This window comes from Podarcis melisellensis, assembly GCF_964234715.1.
Source record: "Podarcis melisellensis genome assembly, chromosome: 13".
In the NCBI taxonomy this organism is placed as follows: domain Eukaryota; kingdom Metazoa; phylum Chordata; class Lepidosauria; order Squamata; family Lacertidae; genus Podarcis; species Podarcis melisellensis.
Window position 1 is genome coordinate 14,548,472 of NC_138545.1, and position 25,893 is coordinate 14,574,364.

Here is a 25,893-nt window from a genome sequence, read left to right on the forward strand (position 1 = left end):
TCTACTTTCACAACTAAGTGATGGTTCCTCCATGAGCATCTCAGCTGTACTAATCAATCCATTCATATTTATTTGTCATGGTTGCAGTACACTGATTGATTTCAGTGTTTCCTCCTTAAACATGTCTATCTCTGCATCCAGCCCCATGTCTTTGCATTTCAAGGCTTGCAGCCCAAGTGTTTCTACACTTTCTGTAATTGAGTTTGGGAGTAGATGAAACAGCCAGGTCACCTGTCATTTGCTCACTGGGAAGATCTATATTTGACAAGAAATAACTTTTCCTAAGGACTGAAACTGTGTGGATACAATAGAGAAAATTGTTCACTAGTTGTTAATCACAGAAGTTGAAAATCTGTTGGCTGCTGGTTCAATGCTGACAAAAAGGGAATCTATGAAGTGCAACCCTAATTATTTCTTCCCAGATGTATGTCATCTTGATTTCAATGGTGGTTACTCCCACGTGGACGTTATTTCACACAATATACTCTTGAATGGCTATCCAAAGGGGAGGAGAGAGGAAAGGACAATATGTATCAGTAACATATAATCACGTGTGCTTGGGATCTATGACAGAAAATAAGCAGACACAATAAGACTGAAACATGAATGTCTGTGTTGGAGAGGAAGATGGGAATTCCAGTTGACTTGGGTTCCTTCACTTACCCTTCTGGACTGAAATCCTCCCTTTAGGGCACTGAACACAGTCATAGCAACAGATTTGCTTTCCCTGCTGGGGAAACATACTCTGTCCAGGGTGGCAGCTCTCAACACAGGTGGAAATGGGCAGCATCTAGTGGTGATGACAAGCAAGGGATTTTGAATGGAATAAGCTTGCTTCTCTACATAACTCTTATTGACATCTACGTCCGCTTTGCAGCAGAAAAGTCACAGGACTGAAATTAGCGGATGGCTGTCAAGCATTTGCTCCCTGGGCAAGCATCAGGCCCCCCAATAAAGATGCTTTGTGCTGTCACTTAACCATTTGGCCAGCGCAGCACATGTCTGAATGGTAAAGAGAAGCTAGTGCCAACCTTCTCCATAACCCATAACCCGATGCTGATTCCCTCCTGGAGGGAGAGGAGAGCTGAAATAAGGAGCCGGCTGCTTCTCTTTCTTACCAACTTTCAGATTAAACTATACAATGCATGTAGATGTTACTTACATTGCTAATACATCTTAGATAGATTTTTATCTAAGATAAATACTGTTACAGACTGAGAGCATCACAAGAGAACATTCCCGCTGCTCTAACTGTTTAGACTGCTCATAACTGCCAAAGCTGTAGAAATTTACATAACTATTCCCTCTTATGTGTGCTTTTTGTGGGGGGGCCATTGTGTTTTTTATTTTCATTATGTTTTATGTATGTATTCATTATGTATTTTATGGTTTTATATGTTGATTTTACTCTGTGAACTGCCCTGAGACCTCCAGTTATATAGCAGTTTATAAACTCATTCATTCATTCATTCATTCATTCATTCATTCCATCCATCCATCCATCCATCCATCCATCCATCCATCCATCCATTAATTTCTTCAGGCATATGACAGCACAGCATTCTATAGCCTTCTGAGCATTAGCCCTTTCGTTAGCCTTTTGCATGCTTTCATCCCACGCATTATGGCCAAGCCTGCATGGAGTTTGGCCTCACCAACAGCCTGATGGAGACCAACCTCCTGGGACAGGATATCACCGGTACTCCATCAACATTAGTGACCACACACTTCAGGTGGTAGATGATTTTCTTTCTACTTGGCTCCACATAGTGGGACAGAGTCTGAAACCATGATTGTTGCCAACAACGCATTTTAGAGCACAACAGTCCCTTTTCAAGAGCTTTAAACACTTGCCAATTCCTCACTCAGAAAGACCTTGTTCTTAACCCTAAACTCCCAATTAGCTTCAAACTAGCTCTGGATCAACAAATTTGAACAAAGTAACAAAGATAGTATTTGATCTTGTTAACAATGAGGTGACAGAGGAATTTAAGATAGAAAAAGGGACACGACAAGGCTGTCCAATTTCCCCATTGCTTTTTATATCGGTCCTGGAGGTTCTGTTGAATATGATCAGAAGGGACCAGTTGGTTAAAGGTATACAAGTCAGAGCTAAACAGTACAAACTGAAAGCATTTGCAGATGACTTAGTATTGACATTACAGGAGCCAGAATCTAGTACTAAAAGAGTTTTGGAACTGATTCAAGAATTTGGTCAGGTTGCAGGATTTAAACTGAATAAGTTAAAAACAAAGGTTTTAGAGAAAAATTTAACAGCGATTGAAAGAGAGAGGTTTCAGAATGAGACAGGATTAACAGTAGTTAAGAAAGTGAAATACCTGGGGATTAACATGACAGCTAAAATTGGGAACTTATTTAAAGACAATTATGAAAAATGCTGGACGGAAGTGAAAAAAGATTTAGAAATTTGGTCAAATTTGAAGCTTTCACTGTTAGGCCATATTGCTGTGATAAAGATGAATGTATTGCCAAGAATGTTATTTCTGTTTCAAACATTGCAAATTCTGGATAAAATGGATTGTTTCAAGAAGTGGCAGAGAGATATTTCTAGATTTGTCTGGCAGGGCAAGAAGCCCAGAATAAAATTTAAAATATTAACAGATGCAAAGGAAAGAGGTGGATTTGCCCTGCCAGACCTTAAACTTTATTATGAATCAGCAGCTTTCTCCTGGTTGAAAGAATGGCTACTTCTTGAAAACACAGACATCTTGGACTTAGAAGATTTCAATAATGTATTTGGATGGCATGCATATTTATGGTATGATAAGGTCAAAGCACATAAAGCATTTAAAAACCATATTGTCAGGAAAGCATTGTTTAATGTCTGGATAAGATATAAGGACTTGCTTGAAAATAAAACCCCAAGGTGGTTGTCACCAATGGAAGTGAAGGCTCAGAAAAAGCTCAATATGGAGGCCAAATGGCCGAAATATTGTGAAATTTTGGAACAAGTGGGAGACAAACTGAAATTGCAGAGTTATGAAAAACTAAAAAACAAAGTGCGAGATTAGCTTCATTATTATCAAATAACGGAGGCATACAATTTGGACAAAAAAAATGGATTCCAGGTGGAAAAAGACTTTGTCAAGGATGTATAACTTGCTGTTGAAATGGAATACTCAGGATGAAACAGTGAAATCAGCTATGATTAAATGGGCACAGGATGTTGGACATAATATTATGATGGCTGACTGGGAACAGTTATGGACCACAGGTATGAAGTTTACAGCATGTAATGCTTTAAGAGAGAATATTATGAAAATGATATACAGGTGGTACATGACACCAGTCAAGCTTGCAAAAATATATCATTTGCCCGATAATAAATGTTGGAAATGCAAAGAGACTGAAGGTACATTCTTTCACCTTTGGTGGACGTGCCCAAGGATTAAGGCTTTCTGGGAGATGATATATAATGAAATGAAAAAGGTATTTAAATATACCTTCTTGAAGAAACCAGAGGCCTTTCTCCTGGGCATCGTCGGCCAATTGGTGCCAAAGAAGGATAGAACTTTCTTTATGTATGCCACAACAGCAGCAAGAATACTTATCGCAAAGTATTGGAAGACGCAAGATCTACCCACTCTGGAAGAATGGCAGATGAAGGTGATGGACTACATGGAATTGGCGGAAATGACCGGCAGAATCCGAGACCAGGGAGAAGAGTCGGTGGAAGAAGACTGGAAGAAATTTAAAGTCTACTTACAGAAATACTGTAAAATTAATGAATGTTAGAATGATGTTGGATAAGAAGTTAAGTGGTTTTTAGCTGTAATGCTATAAAGGAATATGAAAAAATGGATTATTAACAGGTAAAAATTTAATGTTATAATACTTTAAGATTAAAGGATTATAAAGGAGGGAAAGGATTTGCTGAACTAACAAATTGAATTGGAATACAAAAAAGGGAGGTGTGAGGAGGTCCGGGAAACAAGCAAATGAAAGATAAGTAATGGAAAGATGGAATTGTTTTTAACTATTTTTATTTTGTATTTTTCTTTTTTCTTTTTTCATTTTGTAATATTTTGAAAATCTTAATAAATGTCTTTTTTTAAAAAAAAAAGATAGTATTTGATCATGGAGTACTAGAGCTTTCCTCCCCACACTTCTCCTTTGTAGCCCTCTGTGTTTTTCTGGATCCCCTGATCTTCTCATTAAAGATGATGATGGATGATAATTAAAACAAAAAAATGGTCACACCCACCTGCTTGAACTTGGGATTCCATGCAATGGCACTTCCATCCACTGTGAACTCTTTTCCTGGGGGGGCCTGAGGGTCCATTCTCCCCACTCGGACTCTCTGGAAGGACTTATTGGGAAATGTGACCAAGTTGAGGAGATCATAGCCACCTGCCTGCTGCCCCTTCTCATCCAAAGAGATTTCTTCCCCAGCACTGTTGTTGAAGTGGATGTTCTTCAGGAAGGAGTGAAGCTAGATTGCAAGAGGGGAAAAAAAACACAGACCTTGGAGGCTAATACACTCTCTCTTTTCGATTTCCCAGTTGGACCTTTGGCTTTTTACTACCATTCATCAGTATGTTCTAGGATGCTGAAAGCTGCCCTGCAGGGAGTCAAATCATTGCTCTATATAGCCCAGTCATTTCTACACTGGTTGCTATTGGCTCTCTAGGGTTTCAGAGCCTTTCCCATCATGATCTTGAGATGCTGGGGGTTGAACATGGGACCTTCTGAATGAAAACAGATGTTCTGCCATTGAGCTGTAAGCCTTTCCAGTTCCAATATTAAGAGGCATGACTTGGTATGCTTTTCGACTTGCCATGGATTCTGGGTAATTCAGAAACCTCCTCCATTAACACCTGAAACTGCCTTGTGCTGAGTCAAACCATTGTTCTCTGTAGCCCAGAACTGTCTACTCTGAATGGCCACAGTTCTATTTGGCATACATTCAAGGTTTCAACTGAGTTCTTATAACAGAGGACACCCCTCATCCTTGTACAGCCCCAAGTAGGAGAATCCTGGATGGATTAATTTAAAGAGCTTTGAATGTGTAGCTTCCAAAGCATGTGGCCTTTAACTGAGATCAAGTCCCTCCCAATGATAGAGCTCACCAGTGAAAATCCCCAAGGTCTCTCCTCTACGCCAAGGCTCAGCTGTGAAACATATGAACCAGTAATAATAACTCCTGTGCTTCTAACACAGATAAGAGTAGTTGACAGTACCTGCCAGGGCTTAACTTTTGGCTGCGTCCATCTCTCACCCAGTACTTTCTGTTTGGTTCTTGAGGAATACATGCTATGGAGAGCATGTGCTACTGCATGGACGGCATTGTAGATGGTGTAGCTCTGGCTGGACATTTCCATTTCAAACACGGGTCCAGTGAGTTTCTCAAGCTTCTCCCTCCCAGTGCAGGGTTCATGAGTTGTGTGAATTAGATTGTGATCTGGGAATGAACAGAGGAATGCACTGGCCCAGAACTGCTGAATGAAATAAAGATTTGGCTGCCATGGATTTATGGTCTGTAGAAAGTCCTGAAACCCTGGAACTGGATTTGAATGGAGTGTAAATGACAAAGTGCCATTGAAGGATTTTGAAGGAAAATTGCCTCCAGCCAGCACTGCAGTGAAATCCCATTGAGCTATTGTAATCCACACCCTCTCCACTGGGTACATAGAGAAAACCTCAAGGGAGACTAAAACCAGTCTCAAAGCCTCTAGAGACTGACTGTCTCCATAGACAAGAATCACATTCATTTGCTGCTGTGTGAGAACAAACATGATTGGTCTCAACTTTTGTTGAAGTAGCTCATTAGGTAAAAAATTTGTCACTAGTGGGATCACCAGTGTCCAAGAAATACAAAGATTATTCTGGGAAAGCCTTGGTCTGAGAGTATGAAGGAAGGTTTCTCCACTGTCATCATCTGAAACAAGGAGGCCAATCCAGTTCCACCCAAACTTCCTGAGTAGCCAGACAATGCCATCATACTGAGCTTCTTCATTGGGGACCATTTGGAAGAAGGAAGGGAAGTGCCTTTGGTCACTCAGCCCTGGATCCAAGGAGCCATAGCTGAGCTAAAGGGAAAGGCATTCTATTTTTAAGAATCCAAAGACCGTCTATTTGTTCCTAGAAAGAATACTTCTGTATTATGGTAGTTATCCACCTGGTCTTACTTTTGTAAGTATACACCCCTGGCATTTTAAGTCTCAGGCTGGGAGAAGTTTCTAAGCAGGAAGCTGGATGCTCCTATGATTACATGATTTGTGACATGGCCAGGTTTGGAAGAACCAGAGCTTGGATTATTAGTATTATGGATTTACTCCCCCCCCAAAAAAAAAATCCCAATGCAAATTGAGACGGTAGTGTTGGCAACACATAGCTAGGAGGCTTTAACATAATCATGTACCCATACCTAACGTAGGACATATGTGTAGAAAACATAATGTAATGGGATTGAAAGCTAACCTGGATGCTTTTTGACGTTTTCTGTGTATGTCTGACCTTGTGGTTGTATCTATGTATCTAAACACATACCTGTGGAATCTTGTAGGTGTTTAATATATTGGCCATCTGAATGGAGTTTTGGGAGGTGAGCCCTCCAACAACGGCAATTAATCTATCTTCCCCATTACAGTGGTAATTGGGGAGATTTCGTTGTCCCATGAAAAGAAGAGCAAGAGTGTTCCAACAAGTTTGTGAAGGATTAAAACCATTCTCATAAAATGTTGATCCCAGTGTGATGTTGGATAAGAATTTGGCATTCTTGTTGATCTCTTGCATAGCAAAGATGAAAGCAAGAACATGCTGGTAGTTTTTTGGGAGGACTCTGCAATGAGACAAAGAATGACTGCAAACATGACAGAAGAGAAACAACTGTGTTGAAGTTTTCATTTTGATTCATGCATGTATTTAACTTGGATGTTTCAGCCTACACGACAAGAACATTCCATTCAAACTAATATACTACAGCAGTCTCCTAAGATACTATGATTAGATGTTCAGTATGTAAATAGTAGATTCAAGGAGATCCATTGTTGTGCTGTGGATAAATTGATGGGGTTGGATATTGGAAACTCAGAAACAAAAAGTTGTTAACCTGCCAAGTTCAGTCAGGCTCTAATTCTTTCCCCACTTAACTAGGTTCAAAATCACCAACACAGTGGGATTTAATACTGAGTAAATCATTGCATGTTCCCAACACTACCTATGCCTGTTTCTTATACACAATGTTCACGCCTACCTCTTGTTCTGCTGCTTTGTCCATCACCTCCCTTCCATTTCTGAACCATGAAGTATTCATGGGAAAGTGTTCGCAATTCAACTAGGGATACAACTCTTTAGTATACCAGTGTGCTTTAACACACAATGTCTTTTTAGCAGCCCTTGAATCTAAGCCTTATAGATATGCTTTCCTTTTTAAAAAAACAAAAAAACAACTTGGGAAGCTAAATCTTCCTCCTCTTTTTTTATTCAATGGGATTCGCTTCCCATATAATCATGCAAGGCATTATAGGGTGTGATACACAACCTTCCATTGGAAATTGCTTATTCCCATGTAAACATGTGTTAAGGAAATCTCTCCTTGATCCCAAATATTTAAGAGGAAGCATCCCACTTACCTGGGAGTAAGTACCACTAAGCTCAGTGGTGATTACTTCGAGTAGGTAAGCCCAGATTTGCCCTGTCAGGCTAAAAGCTGATGTATGTTTGGGGTGTGGAGCGAAGCCCATGGAACTGAACAAAGCTTACTTGCAAGAAAATTTTGGCACAGGGATGGGCTGCAACATCTATGGGTTGAAGTAGCTTGAAAACTTCAGCTGGGTTGTGGATGGGGCTCATATGGGCAAAAAGCAGGGGCAATCTAGGAGCCACACTTAAGCACTTTGGAATCCCCATAGATTTCAACAGGATTCGGGCCCTGTACCCACTGAACACAATGAAGGGACTTGTTTTCAAGTTAATGTGTCGCTACTGCTGGGCTTTGCTCTTTGAGGGAAAAGGAGGGAACTGCAGTTTATCAGACTCAAAATGAAAAGGTGATTTTTTGGTATCATCTAAAAGAATAGCAAGTTGTAGGTAGTTCCACTTCAGTGTAGCAATACAGAAACACAACAATGAACTGCAGGGGGGGGGGGAGTAGAACAGCATTTCAAGCAAGTCCAAATTTGTATTGAAGTACTTCTTAATTCTTTCCACAAGAATGAATATCTTACTTGAAAGACAACTCTGAAAAACATTTTTAACACTATGGTACAGAGGGATTTGATTAGGCCACATATGGTGCCTTAGACTGATGATCTTGAGTTTATTTCTGCTAACTCAAGTGGTGGGACAAAAATCTGAATGTTCCCTGTGAAGGCTGACAGAAGAACCGAAGACAAAAGCCGATGCAGTTGTTTATTTCATCAAGTCATGAATAATCAGTGGACCCAACAGAAAATTCCCTGTAAATAAGTAACTACTTACTGAGCATATAGTGCAGAGGATTGTGGGTACTCCATAAATTTCTGCATTCTGAAGTTTGCTAGCGTAATGGATATAAATTCACCGATGATCATGTCTGCTGGAGGACCATATGAATTGGTTTGAATTGTTTTTCTCAATCTGCAAGAGCTCAAACTCTTGCTAGAAGAACAATGCATCAGCAACAGCAGGAAAAGCAGGTGGTGTGCTGACCATTCTTGGGCTGAACTGGAAGCCATCATGTTTACCTATATTCACTAACAGCATTTCAGTCTTGGCTGAAGTTATAAGGAAACTTGGCTGCATGGAGGCATGTACCTGCCTCAAATCTACCTCCCTTACTGGATTTATGTAATGTGATAGGACAGGTGCCTATATAGACTACAACACAGGACCATCACATTTGGAAAGGGCTGTTTCTATGGCTTATATTGTGCCTGGCATCTGATTTGCCATGGGACATTTAAAAGTAGTGATGCTGATCAATAATTATAAGAATTACAGGGTGAAGTATTTGTTTTGCTAAGGTCCTCAGGTCTCAGAACAAGCAAAGTTCTTACCCTCTAAAATGTGGCTCTTTTGGGGGGTTGGTGGGGGTGTTATTGCAGTATTGTTTTTATTTTTATTTTGTATATTGTGATCTTTTTTGTGAACCGCCCTGAAACCTCTGGGTATATGGTGGTATATAAATTCAATAAATGAAATGGAATGGTTTCTTAGGAGGGGGTCCAGGAGTGCACAATGACCATTCCCCACATTAACTGGAGGGCGGCTTTTGCATGGTTGCACACAGCCTCCCCCGGGACTATGAGACTCCTGGCTAGGCAGCTTGGCTTTGCTGACCCTCCTCCCCCCTAAGCTGGATACCTTGAGGTTCCCACCTAGCCTTAACAATTAGCCAATCGTGGTCGGGAGGCCATTGCCAAAAGGGGGTCTCAAAAATGGTCAGGGGGATACCTCCCACAGAGACACATCTGTCCTTTGGGTTGATGTTCTATTGATAACAATACCACCTGAAGATTTCTCTCTCTCCAAGCTGACTTGGAAGCTAGATTTCTATGTGGGTCTGAATACCCCCATACACATTCAAGGGGAACATTTGTCTCCCAAACAAGGGAGTTTACATTCTCCATTATATTTACTCTCGGCCTCAAAGCACCCACAGAGCCACAAACAGCAAGATGACTATTTATTAGGCATCCTGTGGAATGTGCTCAGAAGCAGCCCTGGGGTTGTTGTGCCTGACCACATGATGACATCTGGCTGTGTCTATAAACATGAACTCTGTACACTGGGACAGAACTGAGTGGGGAACCAGAGTTGCGAAAGTGTTGGGGGAAGCATTCCAAGCTGCTAGACATTAATGCTAAACCATATGCGCTCTATATTGTGAATACCATATGGGTGGGGGTTAAATGGAAGGAGAAAATCTAGACATTTGGGGGATGGGGAAATGGAAAAAAAGGAGAAAGGCAGTGGTGACAGCTCCCCACCCTAATATTTGACTGCTATGCCTTTCTTGCTGAAACCTGGTTTTGCTGCAGTCATGAGCATCAAAAAAACTCCTATCCATCTCCCAGCAGACACTAAGTCCCCCCCCCCAACAATGATTCACTTGGAATAACCATATGCCACCATGTAGTATAATTCCTGGCAGGAAATGGTTGTAGCCTACCTGCTCATAAAACGTGTTGCAGACACTGAGTGCCAATTGGATCTAGCCAGGACCTCAACTTTTATCTCCAATGAATCGTCCAGGTACTCTGCCTCCCCTATGGTATGTCTAGCTAAACTTGAAGTCCCTAAGCGCTGGAGGGCCTTTACCTTGGCCCTTCAGCTGTCCTTGAAGGCTGATACAGGAAGATTGCTTACCTGGAGAAACAATGCGCCTGTGACTCTGGACAAATAGAAACAACAGACAGACATTGCTGGTTTAACAGAATCAAAGCAGGTTTCTTTGCCACTATGGTTTAAGGGTGTTTTCTTTGTTTGTTTTTTAATTGCAGTAAAGCAGAGCTGGACAGAATGGCAGCAAAGGGGGGGGGGGTTTCTTGCAAGGGATGGCATAATTGTTAAAAAGCTGAATATTTGGATCTGGGCATTGGAAATCTTACGCTGTGACGATGATGCTTTCGTCAAAGTGCACAGGCTCATTATTCTGATTACAGGCAATGACAATGTATCTGGACGATCTGTTATTGGAGTACTCGCAAGGTGGGCGAGTTGAGCCGCCTTTGTGCTTGCAGGTGGTGACAGTGATGGGGCGGAGAGCAATCCTCAGCCCATTCCCATAATCCTCCCCTCCAGATTCAGTGCACACAGATTTGATGTTATTCTTGGTGCCGTGGATGAAGGTGTTCACTTCCTTGCATGGTTTGTCCAGCCCACGTCTTTTCATCATGACGTCACAATACTGCTTTCCAACGTTGCTCTTGGGATTATCGTAGTGCTGCCTTAGGAACTTCTCATAGGGGGTTTCACAATAGGCTCCCAGTGCCAGAACAGACACCAGAAAGGAGAGGAGCACAAGGCCAGATCCCTTGAAAGGCATCATCGTGGGCGACCGCTGCCTGAAAGAGATACCTGGGGGGAAAGTAAAGTGGGTGTGTAAATGCTTTCTTTCTGTTTGCCACCAGAGGGTGCTTTGTGAAACAGCTTGGACTTCAAATGAATGCTGTACTGTATATCCTTGCAAATTCTTATCTGCAAATGTTGTGGTGGATGTTATCTAGTCATGATCACATAACCATGTGAATATTGATACAAACCAGTCACCATGCATCATTCTTGTTTGTAAACCCAATAAAAAAACCAATATAAAAGAAGAAGCTTGGACCATTGTTGAGGGTCAGGGAGAAGGAGGCAAAGAAGATAGGATATTTGTACAAGCTCAGTTAAGTTTCTGGCTGAAGTGAGATGTGCGCAAGGGACTCACTGGTATGAAACTGAGCTCCAGACTAGCACTGAGAGACCAGGGTTCAAATCCCCACTCAGCCGTGAAGCTCATTGGGAAACCCTGGGTCAGTCTTAGTCTCTTACCCTAGCCTGCCTCACAGGATTGATGAGAGGATTGCCTGAAGGAGGAGAACGATGGATCCATCCATCCATGGATCCATCCATCCATCTCCCTTTTGTATAAACTCCCTTAAAATCCTTCTGAAAGTCTTCATCAAGCGCCACCAGCAGCTCAACAAGACAGCGGGGTATAAGATTTATTTCTTAACCTTTAGGTTAAAGTGCTGTACACTTGGGAACACCATGAACTTTAAGTAGCTGGGTTGGTGTTGCAGCGTCGGTAGATTTAAACAATTGTTCCAATTGTTTATTTTGCCTGCTATAATCTTTTGCCTGCTATAATCTTTTCGCATAGACTTTTACATAAATGCATCTTAAGCCCCCCCCCTTTTCTAGTAGGATTTAGTAAGAGCTAAATTGGAGTCACTTTTACATGTGCAATTTGTGCACACAACAGCTCCCTCATCTTGTGGTTTAACGTTGTATGTTCACCCCTCTTAAAAATATCTATTCCCCTAATAATAACTGCTTGCTTGTGTATTCTCCTCACCATAGAGAAAGTGTTGACTAAGGAATGTAGAAAATGTAAGATTAGAAAGCAAAAATAATCCAGACTGTTTATTCTTCATGTGCCTCCTAACTTCTGAACCTAATGCTGTCATTTGTTCTCTTTTAAAGAAACCGTTTACAGTTTTGTGAAATGGAATGATAGAAACTGCAACCAACTCAACAGCTACATCTGCAAGAAAAAAAATCTAATCCAGCAACTGTCATTCCCAACTGTGCCTTCTGTGATTGATGGACAACTCTCTGGAATCATTACCTCCTCTCCAACCCCTCAATGATCAACTCTCATCCATTATTGAGGGGCAACATTTCAATATGAGTAGGGAAATGAGAGTACTCCTAAACATTTTAAAGAAAAAAAGCACTGCCCATTGCAATGTACATTAACTAATTTTCTCCCAGGAAAGACGCGTGGCTTGGGCATGCTGCAGGCCCCGCGGTGAGTGCTGCCTGGCATTTGGTCACCCCCTCAGTGGTGACACCTGGGGCGCTACGCCTCCACCGCACCCCCTTGCTCTGTCCCAGGGTAGCCCACTAGCATTAGCAATAAAAAAAGGAGATGTGGAGATGGCAGAGGCAGGACAGAGGTGGCCTTGCATGTGCTGAATAAAAATCACTGGAATTATCAGGGTGTGTCCCATCCCCCCCAGTGATCTTAACCCATCTTACAAAGCTGGAGAAATTCAATGGGAAATTCAGCTGTGTTGAAAAATTCAAAGGGAGACAAATTTCAAAGGGTGGCTGTGTTTCAGCTCTCATATTGTGTCAGATACTACAAATTCAATTAAGTTTGCCTTTAAATGGAAACTGAACTGAATTTCTCCCCAACTCCAACCCAACCCCAACTCCAGCTTACCCAGGTGCTGTCCTGTTGAAGTGATGGATTTCCTCTTTCTACAACTCTGTCTCCCAAGTTGGCTGCCTTAATTCTTATATGGAGCTTAGTCAGGTCAGAGACAGGGGAAAGGAGGAAGGAATTTCAGCCTTTTAGATATATGCAGAGTACATATGAAGAAAGAAAGGATGTACTTCAAATACTCATAGAAACACATGATTTGGTTGCATGAATGTATTTGTGTGGAAGGTGATGGGAAAATAAATATTCTAAATACAATAAAAAGACTTAACTAAAAGAACAAGTCTAGAAACAAAGAACAGGTCTACAATCTGGAGATACTGTAAAACGAAATCCAGGAGGGGCACTTCCTTCACCACTTTCTATTTTGAAACTGAAAGATCTCAGTGAAGTGGGGTGCTGAGTCTGCTCCAAGGGCACACCCTCACTTCAGGTAGTGCATAGTTAGCCTGAAACAAGACTGGCCTGCATCCTTCAGAAATGGAGAGACTGCCTTGGAATCTTTCCCAGAATCCTCTACCACATGCAAGACTGAGTCATAGCAGAAGAGTCAATGTGGCAAGAATTCCATAAAACCGAAACTGTGGAAATCACTTGCATTATTCATTTTTTTTAAACTGGGGGTTGACGAGGTCTAGATTTTAGAAGAAAATGGGAAATGACTGAGGGGAGCTAAACTCCTCCCCCCTCTTTGCCTCCTCATGCTATTTAACTTCCCCCTCCTTGGCTCAGCTGGAATATAAGTAACTGTGGTGATGGAGGGTGGGGAGCTTAAATGGGGAGTGTTCTGCTTCTTCTACTACACCCATGCCCTTGCTTTCTTCTCCTCAACTTCTCAACCCACAAACCCACATAGTATATATATATTTACTTACCTGCGAGAACTGAATGAGACTTTGATGGAAGAAGGATGTGGACAGATATGTGGGTATAGGGTATAATGCTAGTGAAAGGCCCCAATACAAAATATAAATCAGTAGCCATAGCATCAGAAGTGAGTTTCTGATTGTCTCCAACTTACCCAAGTTTTGTCCTGTGAGGTGATGGATATCGCGTTATGCAGGGGCAAGTTTGTCTCTGAAGCTGCTGCCTCAATTCTTATATAGATCTTGGTGAAGTTGGGGGTTGGGGCAGGGAAGGGAGAAGGATGAAAGTTCAATCACTTGCCATATGTTGAGTAGATAGTGATAGGATAAATATGTTTCAATTTCCCTGGAATTCTCTCCAGTGTGGACTTAATTTACATGTTGAGTAGATATCGATAGGATAAATATGTTTCAATTTCCCTGGAATTCCCTCCAGTGTAGACTTAATTTATGGTTATGACCACTATACAGTTATGTTTCTGACAATGGGTTGGAAAGCAAATACCCTAAATAAAAAATAAGCACACATAATTAACATCAGATAATGCATCTGCCTTCTGGAGCTTAGTCCATATCTAGGCGGAGTACTTTGTTCAATATGTTTGATATTAAAATGGAAGGGGAACAGAGTGCACCTTTTGCTCAAGGGCACAGACTCACTTTGCATTGTTGATACCCAACAAGGATGGCCAGCTTCCTTCAAAAGGGAGTGTTTACACTGGAACATTTCCCAGAATCCTCTGCTACATGAAGGGATTCTGTGACAGGCAAATCCGCATGGCAAAGAATCCACAACTGTGAAAATAGCTTATGTAAATTCAAGCTAGGTGTATATACATATCTACATTTAAAAATGAAGTTTGGTGAAATTAAAAGATGCTGCAGGGGGAACTGAGATTTCAATTTCTTTGCTGTCCATGCTCTTTTGCTTTAGGTTTTCCCCCTCCCTGGTTCAATTCCAGGATTTCCAGGCTTCTTTTTTAGATATGCTATAAGCCGCCCACTCTGGCTGGGATGTTGTTATGATTGTGATTGTGATTATTATGGCTGGGAGAAAAGCTAGACAGGGGTGAGGGTGGGTTTCAGCTCCCATCACCCCCACTAGCATCCAGTTGACTCAGCTACTAGAGGATTGTGTAGCTAGTCCCTGATATCAGCTACTAAAACTTTGTGGCTGCTGTATTTTTCTGGTGACAGCAATTTCCTCACACACAACCCCCCACAACATCTGGGTCCTTATGGAAGGATGGCACTCACTTGTGCAGAGATGGTTTTTATATATGTATAAAGAGTATATAGTGTGTGTGTAAGTAGGGTTGCTGGTCTTAATATCTCTTTTACAGGAACACAGAAAATATTCTCACAGCATCCACAAGTCTGAGTTTAAATATGTATGTCCACTGCCAGATGATTTATATTACGCTTGATGCTTTGCATGTTTGTATGGTCCATTGGGGATTTTTTTCTTAAAACACACACACACACACACACACGTCACATGTCTTTTTTTGTATAAGGTTTTATTCAGACATTTCACAATACAATAAAAAGAAACTATTCTAAACAGAAAATAATAAAAAGAAAAGAACAAAACAAAAGAAGAAAAAGAGGTAGATGAATACAAAGCTCTCTCTCGTATATATCCTAATTTTGAGCAATGAAATTCATTTAAAAGATACCTCTATTATTTAAGAACTGTGTGGTTATGGTCTTCCTGGGATCAAGGTCATGACCCACCAACTTCTAATTTATTTTGGTAAGCAGAATGGTAAACTAGCACGAATTAACAAGAGCTCAAATGATTTTGATGTCCTATTTTTCAATCACTCAGCAGCTACTCCATTTTCAATCCTGCTGCAAATTGCTTCCACATGACATTCCATGTGGACAACACCCTGGTGAAGCAGACCCCTGTAAGTAACAGTATTTCATATTCTGCTCTCTTTAGTTTGTGTTCTGGGGGTATAGAAAGGTAGGCCAAAAAACAAAGATTAAGTCAACAAAACAACATACATAAAAATCTCTCAGTCTAACCTACCTCACAGAGTTGTTGTGAAGGCAATACAGAGAGAGAAGAGCCATGTATGCCACCATGAACACTTGGATGGCATAGAATAGGGGTTTCCAAACTTGGGTCTCCGGCTGTTGTTGGACTACAGTTGAAAACATCCATAGCTGGCAAGGCTAGTTGTCAAGGATGGTGGGAATTGTAGTCCAAAAACAGCTGGAGACCAAAGTTTGGGAATTGCTGGCATAAGGAGAAAAAGACAGAAGCAAAGGAAATAGCATCTTCTTGCCACAACATAAGGTTGTGGGAAACTACGGTTCAAATCCCCATTCAGCCATGGGTCAGATATCATCTCTCAATCTAAGCTTCTTCACAGAATTGTTGAGAAAACAATAGCAAGAGAAGGAGAATTATGTGCTCCTTGGATGGCATAGAAGACGGAATATAATATAAAAACAAAGGAAATAGCATCTCCTTGTCAGAACATAAGGTCCCTGGCTAACGGCATCTCTTTCACCCTCTCAACTATGGTCATCCTTCTTCCTTACTAACCTCTCTCTACTGTTCGTCTCAGGTCTAAATATAATGATGTAGATTTTGGGGAGAAAGATGCAACCCAGTAAGCCAGCAGTAGAGGCCAAGATGGAGAAGATCTCCACAGCCACCATGTATTTCCCTTTGGTGCTCAGATAAGTGGGGACAAAGGACAGCCAAACACTGCAGAAGACCAGCATGCTGAAGGTAATCAACTTGGCTTCATTGAAAGTATCAGGCAACTTCCTGGCAAAGAAAGCCACAGAGAAGCTCACAATGGCCAAAAGGCCCATGTAGCCGAGAATAAGGTGGAACATGATGTCGGAGCCTTCATTGCACTGCACTATGATCTGCCCATCCTGGGAGTGCAGGTCAAACTCTGGGAATGGGGGAGAGGATGCCAGCCACCCAAGACAGATGCCAGCTTGAATGAGAGAACAGAAGGTGATAAGGGATCCTGCCAGCCTCTTCCCAAGCCATTTCCTCAGGCTGTTCCCAGGCCTGGTCACCATGAATGCCAAAACCACAGTGAGGGTTTTGGCTAACACACAAGCAACAGCAATGGAGAAGACGATGCCAAAGACGGTTTGCCTCAAGACACAGGTCACCTTTGTAGGCCTGCCAATGAATAAGAAGGAGCAGAGAAAGCAGAGAAGCAGAGAAGAGAGCAAGGTGCAGGTGATGCCCCAGTTGTTGGCTTTGACAATGGGAGTGTTCCAGTGCAGACCGAAGGTCCCCATCACAACAAGTGTGACCAGGGAAAGCAGGAGAGCCAAGGAGGCCAGCATTGCCCCCAAGGGCTCCTCATAGGATAGGTAGCTTATTTTTTTTGGAAAACATTGGTCCTGAAAGGCATTTGGGTAGTAATCATCTGGGCATTTCTCACATTGATCTGCATCTGAAAATGAGAAGCATGCTTTTAGCATTTCTTGAAGCGATAATTATTAATATTATTGATACCATCTATTATGCGGTACACAAAACGTATTACTGAGCTGATGAACCAAAGCCTAATTTTTCAACTAAGTGATGGTTCCTCTCTGAACATCTCAGCTGTATTAATCAATCTATTCATATTTATTTTTCATCGTTGCAGTATACAGATTGATTTCAGTGGTTCCCCCTTAAACATGTCTATCTCTGCATCCAGCCCCATGTTTTTGCATTTCTAAGCTTGTGGCTCAGTGTTTCTTTTTTACACTTTCCGTAATGGAACTTGGGAGTGCATGAAACAGCCAGGTAGCCTGTCATCAGGAACATCTATATTTGACAAGAAATAACTGTTCCTAATGATTGAAATTGTGTGGATACAATAGAGGAGATAATTTACTATTTATTAATAACAGAAGATGAAAATGTGTTGGCTGCAGTTTCAATGGTGAGAAAAGGGAACCTATGGCATGCAATCTTAACCATTTCTACCCAGATGTATGTCATGCTGATTTCAATGGTGCTTACTCCCATGTGGATGTAATTGCACACAAGATATGCCTGAATAGCTGTTCAAAAGTTAGGGGAGAGGAAAGGAGAATATGTGTCAATAACATAAACACATGTGCTTGGGATCCATGACAGAAAATAAGCAGACATAATAAGACTGAAACATGAATGTCTCTGTTGGAGAGGAAGATGGGAATTCCAGTTGACTCGTGTTCCTTCACTTACCCTTCTGGAGTGAAATCCTCCCTTTAGGGCACTGAACACAGTCATAGCAACAGATTTGCTTTCCCTGCTGTGGAAACATACTCTGTCCAGGGTGGCAGCTCTCAACACAGGTGGAAATGGGCAGCATCTAATGGTAATGACAAGCAAGGGATTTTGAATGGAATAAATCTTATGTCCGCTTTGCAGCAGAAAGGTCACAGGATCGAAATTAGAGAATGGCTGTCAAGCATTTGCTCCCTGGGCAAGTATCAGGCCCCCTGATAAAGATGCTTTGTGCTGTCCCCGAACCATTTGGCCTGTCCAGCACATGTCTGAATGGCAAAGAGAAGCTTGTACTAACCTTCTCCTTCTTGATAAATTGATTCCTCATAACCCAATGCTGATTTCCTCCTAGAGACGCTCTCTTTTAAAGTTTAAATAAGAATAATTTTTTATTTAGTGTACTTGAAATTGCAGATTAATACATACAATGCATGTGGGTGTTACTTACATTGCTAACATATCTTACATAGATTTTTATCTAAGATAAATACTGTTACAGACTGACAGCAGCACAAGAGAACATTCCTGCTGCTCTGTTTAGACTGCTCATATTTGCCATAACTGTACAAACTGACATAACTATGCCCTTTTAAAATGTGTTTTTTATATGTTGGTTTTAATCTCTGAACATCCTTGAGACTTCTGGGTATCGGGCAGTATATAAATTTAATCAATCCATCAGTTAATATCCTCTGACATATGACAGCACAGGGTTTTTTAACCTTCTGTGCACCAGGACTTTCCTTAGCATTTTGGATGCTTTCATCCCACACATTATGGCTCAGCCTGATGGAGACCAACATCCTGGGACAGGATATCACCAGCACTCCATCCATCAACATCAGTGACCACACACTTCAGGCAGTGGATAATTTTCTTTCTACCTGGGCTCCGCATGGCAGAGATTGTTGGCAACAACGCATTTTAGAGCACAACAGTTCCTTTTCAAGAGCTTTAAACACTTGTCAATTCCTCACTCAGAAAGACCTTGTTCTTTAATCCTGATCTCTGAATTAGCCTCAAACTAGCTCTGGATCAACAAAGCAACAAAAACAGTATTTCATCAGTGAGTACCAGAGCTTCTCTCCTCACACTTCTCCTTTGTAGCCATTTCTGTTTTCCTGGATCCCCTGATCTTCTCATAAAAGATAATGATGATGGATGATTATTAAAACAAGAAATAGTACCGCCCACCTGATTGAACTTGGGATTCCATGCGATGGCACTTCCATCCACTGTGAACTCTTTTCCTGAGGGGGCCTGAGGGTCCACCCTCCCTACTCGGACTCTCTGGAAGGACTCATTGGGAAATGTGACCAAGTTGAGGAGATCATAGCCACCTGCCTGCTGCCCCTTCTCATCCAAAGAGATTTCTTCCCCGGCACTGTTGTTGAAGTGGATGTTTTTCAGGAACAAGTGAAGCTAGATTGCAAAAGGAAAAAAGACACAGACCTTGTAGGCTAATACACTCTCTCTTTTCCCTTTGACAAGTGGACCTTTGGCTTTTTACTACCATTCATCAGTATGTTATAGGACACTGACAGCTGCTTTACAGTGAGTGAAATCATTGCCCTAAATAGCTCAGTCACTGATTGTTATTGGCTCTCTAGGGTTTCAGAGTCTTTCCCAGCATGATCTTGAGATGGTGGGGATTTGAACATGGTCCTTTTTGAATGAAAGCAGATGCTCTGCCATTGAGCTGTAAGCATTTCCAGTTTCAATATTAGGAGACATGACTTGGTATGTTTTTAACTTGGCATAGATACCAGGTAGTTCAAAAAACTCCACATTAACATATGCAACTGCCTTGTGCTGAGTCAAACCATTGTTTTCTGCAGCCCAGAACTGTCTGCTCTGAATTGCCACAGTTCTATCTGGCATACATCTGAGGTTTCAACCCATTTCTGATACCAGAGGAGAGTCCTGGCCCTTGCACAGTCCCAATTAGGAGAATCCTGGGATGGATTAATTTCAAGAGCTTTGAATGTGCAGCATGCAATGCATGTGGCCTTTAACTGAGATCAAGTCCCTCCCAATGATAGAGCTCACCACTGGAAATCCCCAAGGCCTCTCCTCCATGCCACGGCTCAGCTGTGAAACATATGAACAGTAATAATAACTTCTGTGCTTCTAACATTGAGGAGGGTAGTTGACAGTACCTGCCAGGGTTTAACTTTCTGCTGCATCCATCTCTCAGCCAGTACTTTCTGTTTGGCTCTTGATGAATACATGCTATGGAGAGCATGTGCTACTGCATGGACGGCATTGTAGATGGTGTAGCTCTGGCTGGACATTTCCATTTCAAACACGGGTCCAGTGAGTTTCTCCAGCTTCTCCCTCCCAGTGCAGGGTTCGTAAGTTGTTTCAAGTAGATCTGGGAATAAACAGAGGAATGCACTGGCCCAGAACTGCTGGATGAAATAAAGATTTGGCTGCCATGGATTTATGGTCTGTAGAAAGTCCTGAAACCCTGGAACTGGATTTGAATGGAGTGTAAATGACAAAGTGCCATTGAAGGATTTTGAAGGAAATTTGTGTCTAACCAGCACTGCAGTGAAATCCCATTGAGCTGTTGTAATCCACACCCTCTCCACTGGGTACATAAAGAAAACCTCACAGGAGACTAAAACCAGTCTCAAAGCCTCTAGAGATTGACTGTCTCCGTAGACAAGAATCACATTCATTTGCTGCTGTGTGAGAGCAAACATGATTGGTCTCAACTTTTGTTGCAGTAGCTCATTAGGTAAAAAATTTGTCACTAGTGGGATCACCAGTGTCCAAGAAATACAAAGATTATTCTGGGAAAGCCTTGGTCTGAGAGTATGAAGGAAGGTTTCTCCACTGTCATCATCTGAAACAAGGAGGCCAATCCAGTTCCACCCAAACTTCCTGAGTAGCCAGACAATGCCATCATACTGAGCTTCTTCATTGGGGACCATTTGGAAAAAGGAAGGGAAGCGCCTTTGGTCACTCAGCCCTGGATCCAAGGAGCCATAGCTGAGCTAAAGGGAAAGGCATTATATTTTTAGGAATCCGAAAACCATCCATTTATTTATAGAAAGAATACTTCATTATTGTGGTGGATGACCACCTGCTCTTACTTTTCTAAGTATACACCTCTGGCATTATTAAGTCTCAAACTAGGAGAAGTTTCTAAGCAGGAAGCTGGATGCTCCTATGATTACATGATTTGTGGCATGGCCAGGTTTGGAAGAACCAGAGCTTGGATTATTAGTATAATGGGTTTAAGCCCCCCGCCCAAATCCCAATGCAAATTGAGACGGTAGTGTAGAAAACATAATGTAATGGGATTGAAAGCTAACCTGGATGCTTTTTGAGGTTTTCTGTGTATGTCTGCCCTTGTGGTTGTATCTATGTATCTACACACATACCTGTGGAATCTTGTAGGTGTTTAATATATTGGCCATCTGAATGGAGTTGTGGGAGGTGAGCCCTCCAACAACGGCAATTAATTTATCTTCCCCATTACAGTGGTAATTGGGGGGATTTCGTTGACCCATGAAAAGAAGAGCGAGAGTGTTCCAACAAGTTAGCAAAGGATTAAAAGCATTCTCATAAAATGTTTTTTTTTTTAAATAATTTTTATTAAGGTTTTCCAAATTAAAACAAATAAAATCCAATTCATAAACTTTTTCCAATATCCAGGACTTCCCCTCCCCACCCCCTCTTGTGTTCCAAATCTTCCAAAAAAGCAATAATATTCAACAAATTCTTATTCCCAAAATACACTCATCATCAATAACTCAATTTATCCAAATTTCCATCCCCTAAGGTCGACCTATTCCCTTCCACGAGTTCCCCCCTTTCAAATATAGTACAGATAAAAATAGAATAAAAACAAACAATAATTTTACAACCTTTGGATTCCAAATTTCCCTCCCCTCTTTCCCTGTTGCGTTCCTCTTATCCCTCCACTTCTAATGTCTTCCTGATGAACCCACATTTCACTAAACCCACATCCCTCTGGTTCTTTACCGGTCTTTTTTTTTTAAATTACAGATGTCCAATCATAGAAGGAGTCTATCAAAGGGGGCCCATTTCTTCTATCCAGATTTTTATATCCAGGAGTATAAACTCCAATTTTATATCCATAAGCTTGTCAAATCTGGATATCCCAAATGTTCCCACTCCAGTTCTGTCCAGTTCTTGTTGTTTCCTTGTTCTTGTCAATCACTCTCCTCCTTTTTACTTCCCTGTTCCCTCACAGAAATGTTCTTTTTCCAAAGGCTTCTAGTGTCTCTACAGAGGCTTGTTATTCAGGAGCAAAACATTACATCATGTTCCTTTCATTTTTCAACAGATTAATCCATTGTTTCCAGTAAAGTGTAGGCCTCTGTAGACAAAATAATGTTCCATTTCTGCAGTTTCCCAGGAGATTAAAAGTTCTATCCAACTGTTCAAGTTTCCCGTCGAAAACACATGCAATGTCCCTCAGCTCCTCTAGGTGGATTACAATAACAAAGTTCCCTTCCAGATCACATCCGCCAGTCCAAATAACTTATAAATCCTTATTTGAAACAATTTATCTCCAATTTATAACAAATGTAACCGGCAAAGTCCTCATAACAAAGTCTCAATTTCATTCTTCCGTTTTGACAGCTCTTTGACAGCTGTCAAAACCTCCGTTATTCTTCTCCAGGCATTTTCACGAATCGCTCCAGGGATTCCGGGGGGGTTGCTTTTTAATCCAAATTCCACTTTTCTCCTCCAGCTCAATCTTATAAATTTCCCTCGCGAAGTTGCTAGTTCGGCAAGATAAGGTTCCTCTCGATCTTAGTTATCCAGTCCTTTGTTTTGGCTCTTCTACAATTTGGGGGGGGCTGACTTCCTTTTTTCCACCTCCCCCGTTCGCTCCAAATTCTAAAAATTTATCCCTCTTTTTAGTCCATATTCCAATTACTCACGGGTTCTTCTTTTGGGTCCAAATTTTCAATAGAAGAAGTCAGCGCTCTCCGCCGGATGGCATGCGGCTGCGCTCGGCAGGGATAGCAGAGGACTCAAAGCACCACGCTCCTCCCCGGCACCCGATCCGTAGCCTTTAAAAAGGCTCCTTCACGAATCGAGAGGGCGCTGACGGTGCCAGCCGAGTCTCCATGTCCACGGCCTCCGTGGCCGTGGTTTTTAAGGGTCCCCGCATCGCCGGTGCGGTAGGACCCAGCCCCTGCCGAGCAGGCTCCCTCCGGAGCTCGGAGGGAGCCCGCCATTCGGCGATGGCGCCGACCCGGAAGTCCAAAAGCATTCTCATAAAATTGAGACGGCAGTGTTGGCAACACATAGCTAGGAGGCTTTAACATAATCATGTACCCATACCTAACGTAGGACATATGTGTAGAAAACATAATGTAATGGGATTGAAAGCTAACCTGGATGCTTTTTGACGTTTTCTGTGTATGTCTGACCTTGTGGTTGTATCTATGTATCTAAACACATACCTGTGGAATCTTGTAGGTGTTTAATATATTGGCCATCTGAATGGAGTTTTGGGAGGTGAGCCCTCCAACAACGGCAATTAATCTATCTTCCCCATTACAGTGGTAATTGGGGAGATTTCGTTGTCCCATGAAAAGAAGAGCAAGAGTGTTCCAACAAGTTTGCGAAGGATTAAAACCATTCTCATAAAATGTTGATCCCAGTGTGATGTTGGATAAGAATTTGGCATTCTTGTTGATCTCTTGCATGGCAAAGACGAAGGCAAGAACATGCTGGTAGTTTTTCGGGAGGACTCTGCAATGAGACAAAGAATGACTGCAAACATGACAGAAGAGAAACAACTGTGTTGAAGTTTTCATTTTGATTCATGCATGTATTTAACTTGGATGTTTCAGCCTACACGACAAGAACATTTCATTCAAACTAATGACACTACAGCAGTCTCCTAAGATATTATGATTAGATGTTCAGTATGGAAATAGTAGATTCAAGGAGATCCATTGCTGTGCTGTGGATGAATTGGTGGGGTTGGATATTGGAAACTCAGAAACAAAAAGCAGTTAACCTGCCAAGTTCAGTCAGGCTCTAATTCTTTCCCCTCTTAAAGTAAAGGTAAAGGTACCCCTGCCCGTACGGGCCAGTCGTGTCTGACTCTAGGGTTGTGTGCCCATCTCACTTAAGAGGCCGGGGGCCAGCGCTGTCCGGAGACACTTCCGGGTCACGTGGCCAGCATGACGAAGCTGCTCTGCCGAGCCAGCACCAGCGCAGCACACGGATACGCTGTTTACTTTCCCGCTATAAAGTGGTACTTATTTATCTACTTGCACTTAAGCGTGCTTTCGAACTGCTGGGTGACTTGTTTTCAAGTTAATGTGTCCCTACTGCTGGGCTTTGCACTTTGAGGGAAAAGGAGGGAACTGCAGTTTATCAGACTCAAAATGAAAAGGTGATTTTTTGGTATCATCTAAAAGAATATCAAGTTGTAGGTAGTTCCACTTCAGTGTAGCAATACAGAAACACAACAATGAACTGCGGGGTGGGTGGGGAGTAGAATAGCATTTCAAGCAAGTCCAAATTTGTATTGTAGGACTATGAATATGTACTTCTTAATTCTTTTCCAAGAATGAATATCCTACCTGAAAGATAACTCTGAAAGATATTGTTTACCTTGTGGTGTAGAGGGATTTGATTAGGTTGCATATGGTGCCTTAGACTGATGATGTTTATTTCTGCTAACTCAAGTGGTGGGACAAAAATCTGAATGTTCCCTGTGAAGGCTGACAGGAGAACCGAAGACAGAAGCCGATGCAGTCGTTTATTTCATCAAGTCATGAATAATCAGTGGACCCAACAGAAAATTTCCCAATCAAGAAGTAACTACTTAAAGAAGTAAAGATAAAGGACCCCTGACAGTTAAGTTCAGTCGTGAACGACTCTAGGGTTGCAGCGCTTATCTCGCTTTACTGGCCGAGGGGGCTGGCGTTTGTCCACAGACAGTTTTTGCGGGTCATGTGGCCAGCATGACTAAGCTGCTTCTGGCGAAACCAGAGCAGCGCATGGAAACGCCATTTACCTTCCCTCCGGAGTGTTACCTATTTATCTACTTGCACTTTGACATGCTTCGACCTGCTAGGTTGGCAGGAGCTGGGACCAAGCAACGGGACTGACCTTCCAATCGGCAAGCCCTAGGCTCAGTGGTGTAGACCACAGCACCACCTGCGTCCCTAACTACTTACTAAGTAACTACTTACTGAGCAGATAATGCAGAGGATTGTGGGTTCTCCATAAATTTCTGCATTTTGAAGTTTGCTAGGGTAATGGATATGAATTCACCAATGATCATGTCTGCTGGAGGACCATATGAATTGGTTTGAACTGTTTTTTCCAATCTGCAAGAGCTCAAAATCTTGCTAGAAGAATAATGCATCAGCAACAGCAGGAAAAGCAGGTGGCATGCAAACCATTCTTGGGCTGAACTTGAAGCCATCATGTTTACCTATAGTCACTAACAGCATTTCAGTCTTGGCTGAAGTTATAAGGAAACTTGGATACATGGAAGCATGTACCTGCCTCAAATCTACCTCCCTAACTGGATTCATGTAAGTTGATAGGACAGGCACCTATATAGACTACAACACAGGACCATCACATTTGGAAAGGGCTGCTTCTGTGGCTTATATTGTGCCTGGCGTCTGATTTACCATGGGACATTTAAAAGTAGTGATGCTTGTAGTAAGTAGTAAGATTGGTTACTTCTTGAGAACACTGATGTCCTAGATCTGGAAGGGTTTGACAATGCTTTTGGTTGGCATGCATATTTGTGGTACGACAAGGCAAAGGTTCATAAAATGTTCAAAAATCACATTGTCAGAAAATCAATATTTATGGTCTGGACAAAATACAAGGACTTATTAGAAGGTAAGACTCCGAGGTGGCTATCACCAGCAGAG

The 25,893-nt window shown here is 41.9% G+C and overlaps 2 protein-coding genes across 1 annotated transcript in view; both read right to left on the reverse strand.

Moving 5' to 3' along the window:
• Positions 1–14,431, reverse strand: part of LOC309354013 (C-type lectin-like) — a 96,150-nt gene extending 81,719 nt beyond the window's left edge. The window contains exons 1-2 of the mRNA XM_081883710.1: positions 14,404–14,431; positions 13,899–13,985 (exon numbers count right to left, since the gene is read on the reverse strand). The gene's annotated coding sequence lies outside the window, so the exon portion shown is untranslated. The remainder of the gene's footprint in view (positions 1–13,898; positions 13,986–14,403) is intronic.
• Positions 1–25,893, reverse strand: part of LOC309354008 (C-type lectin BpLec-like) — a 196,614-nt gene that overhangs the window by 151,556 nt on the left and 19,165 nt on the right.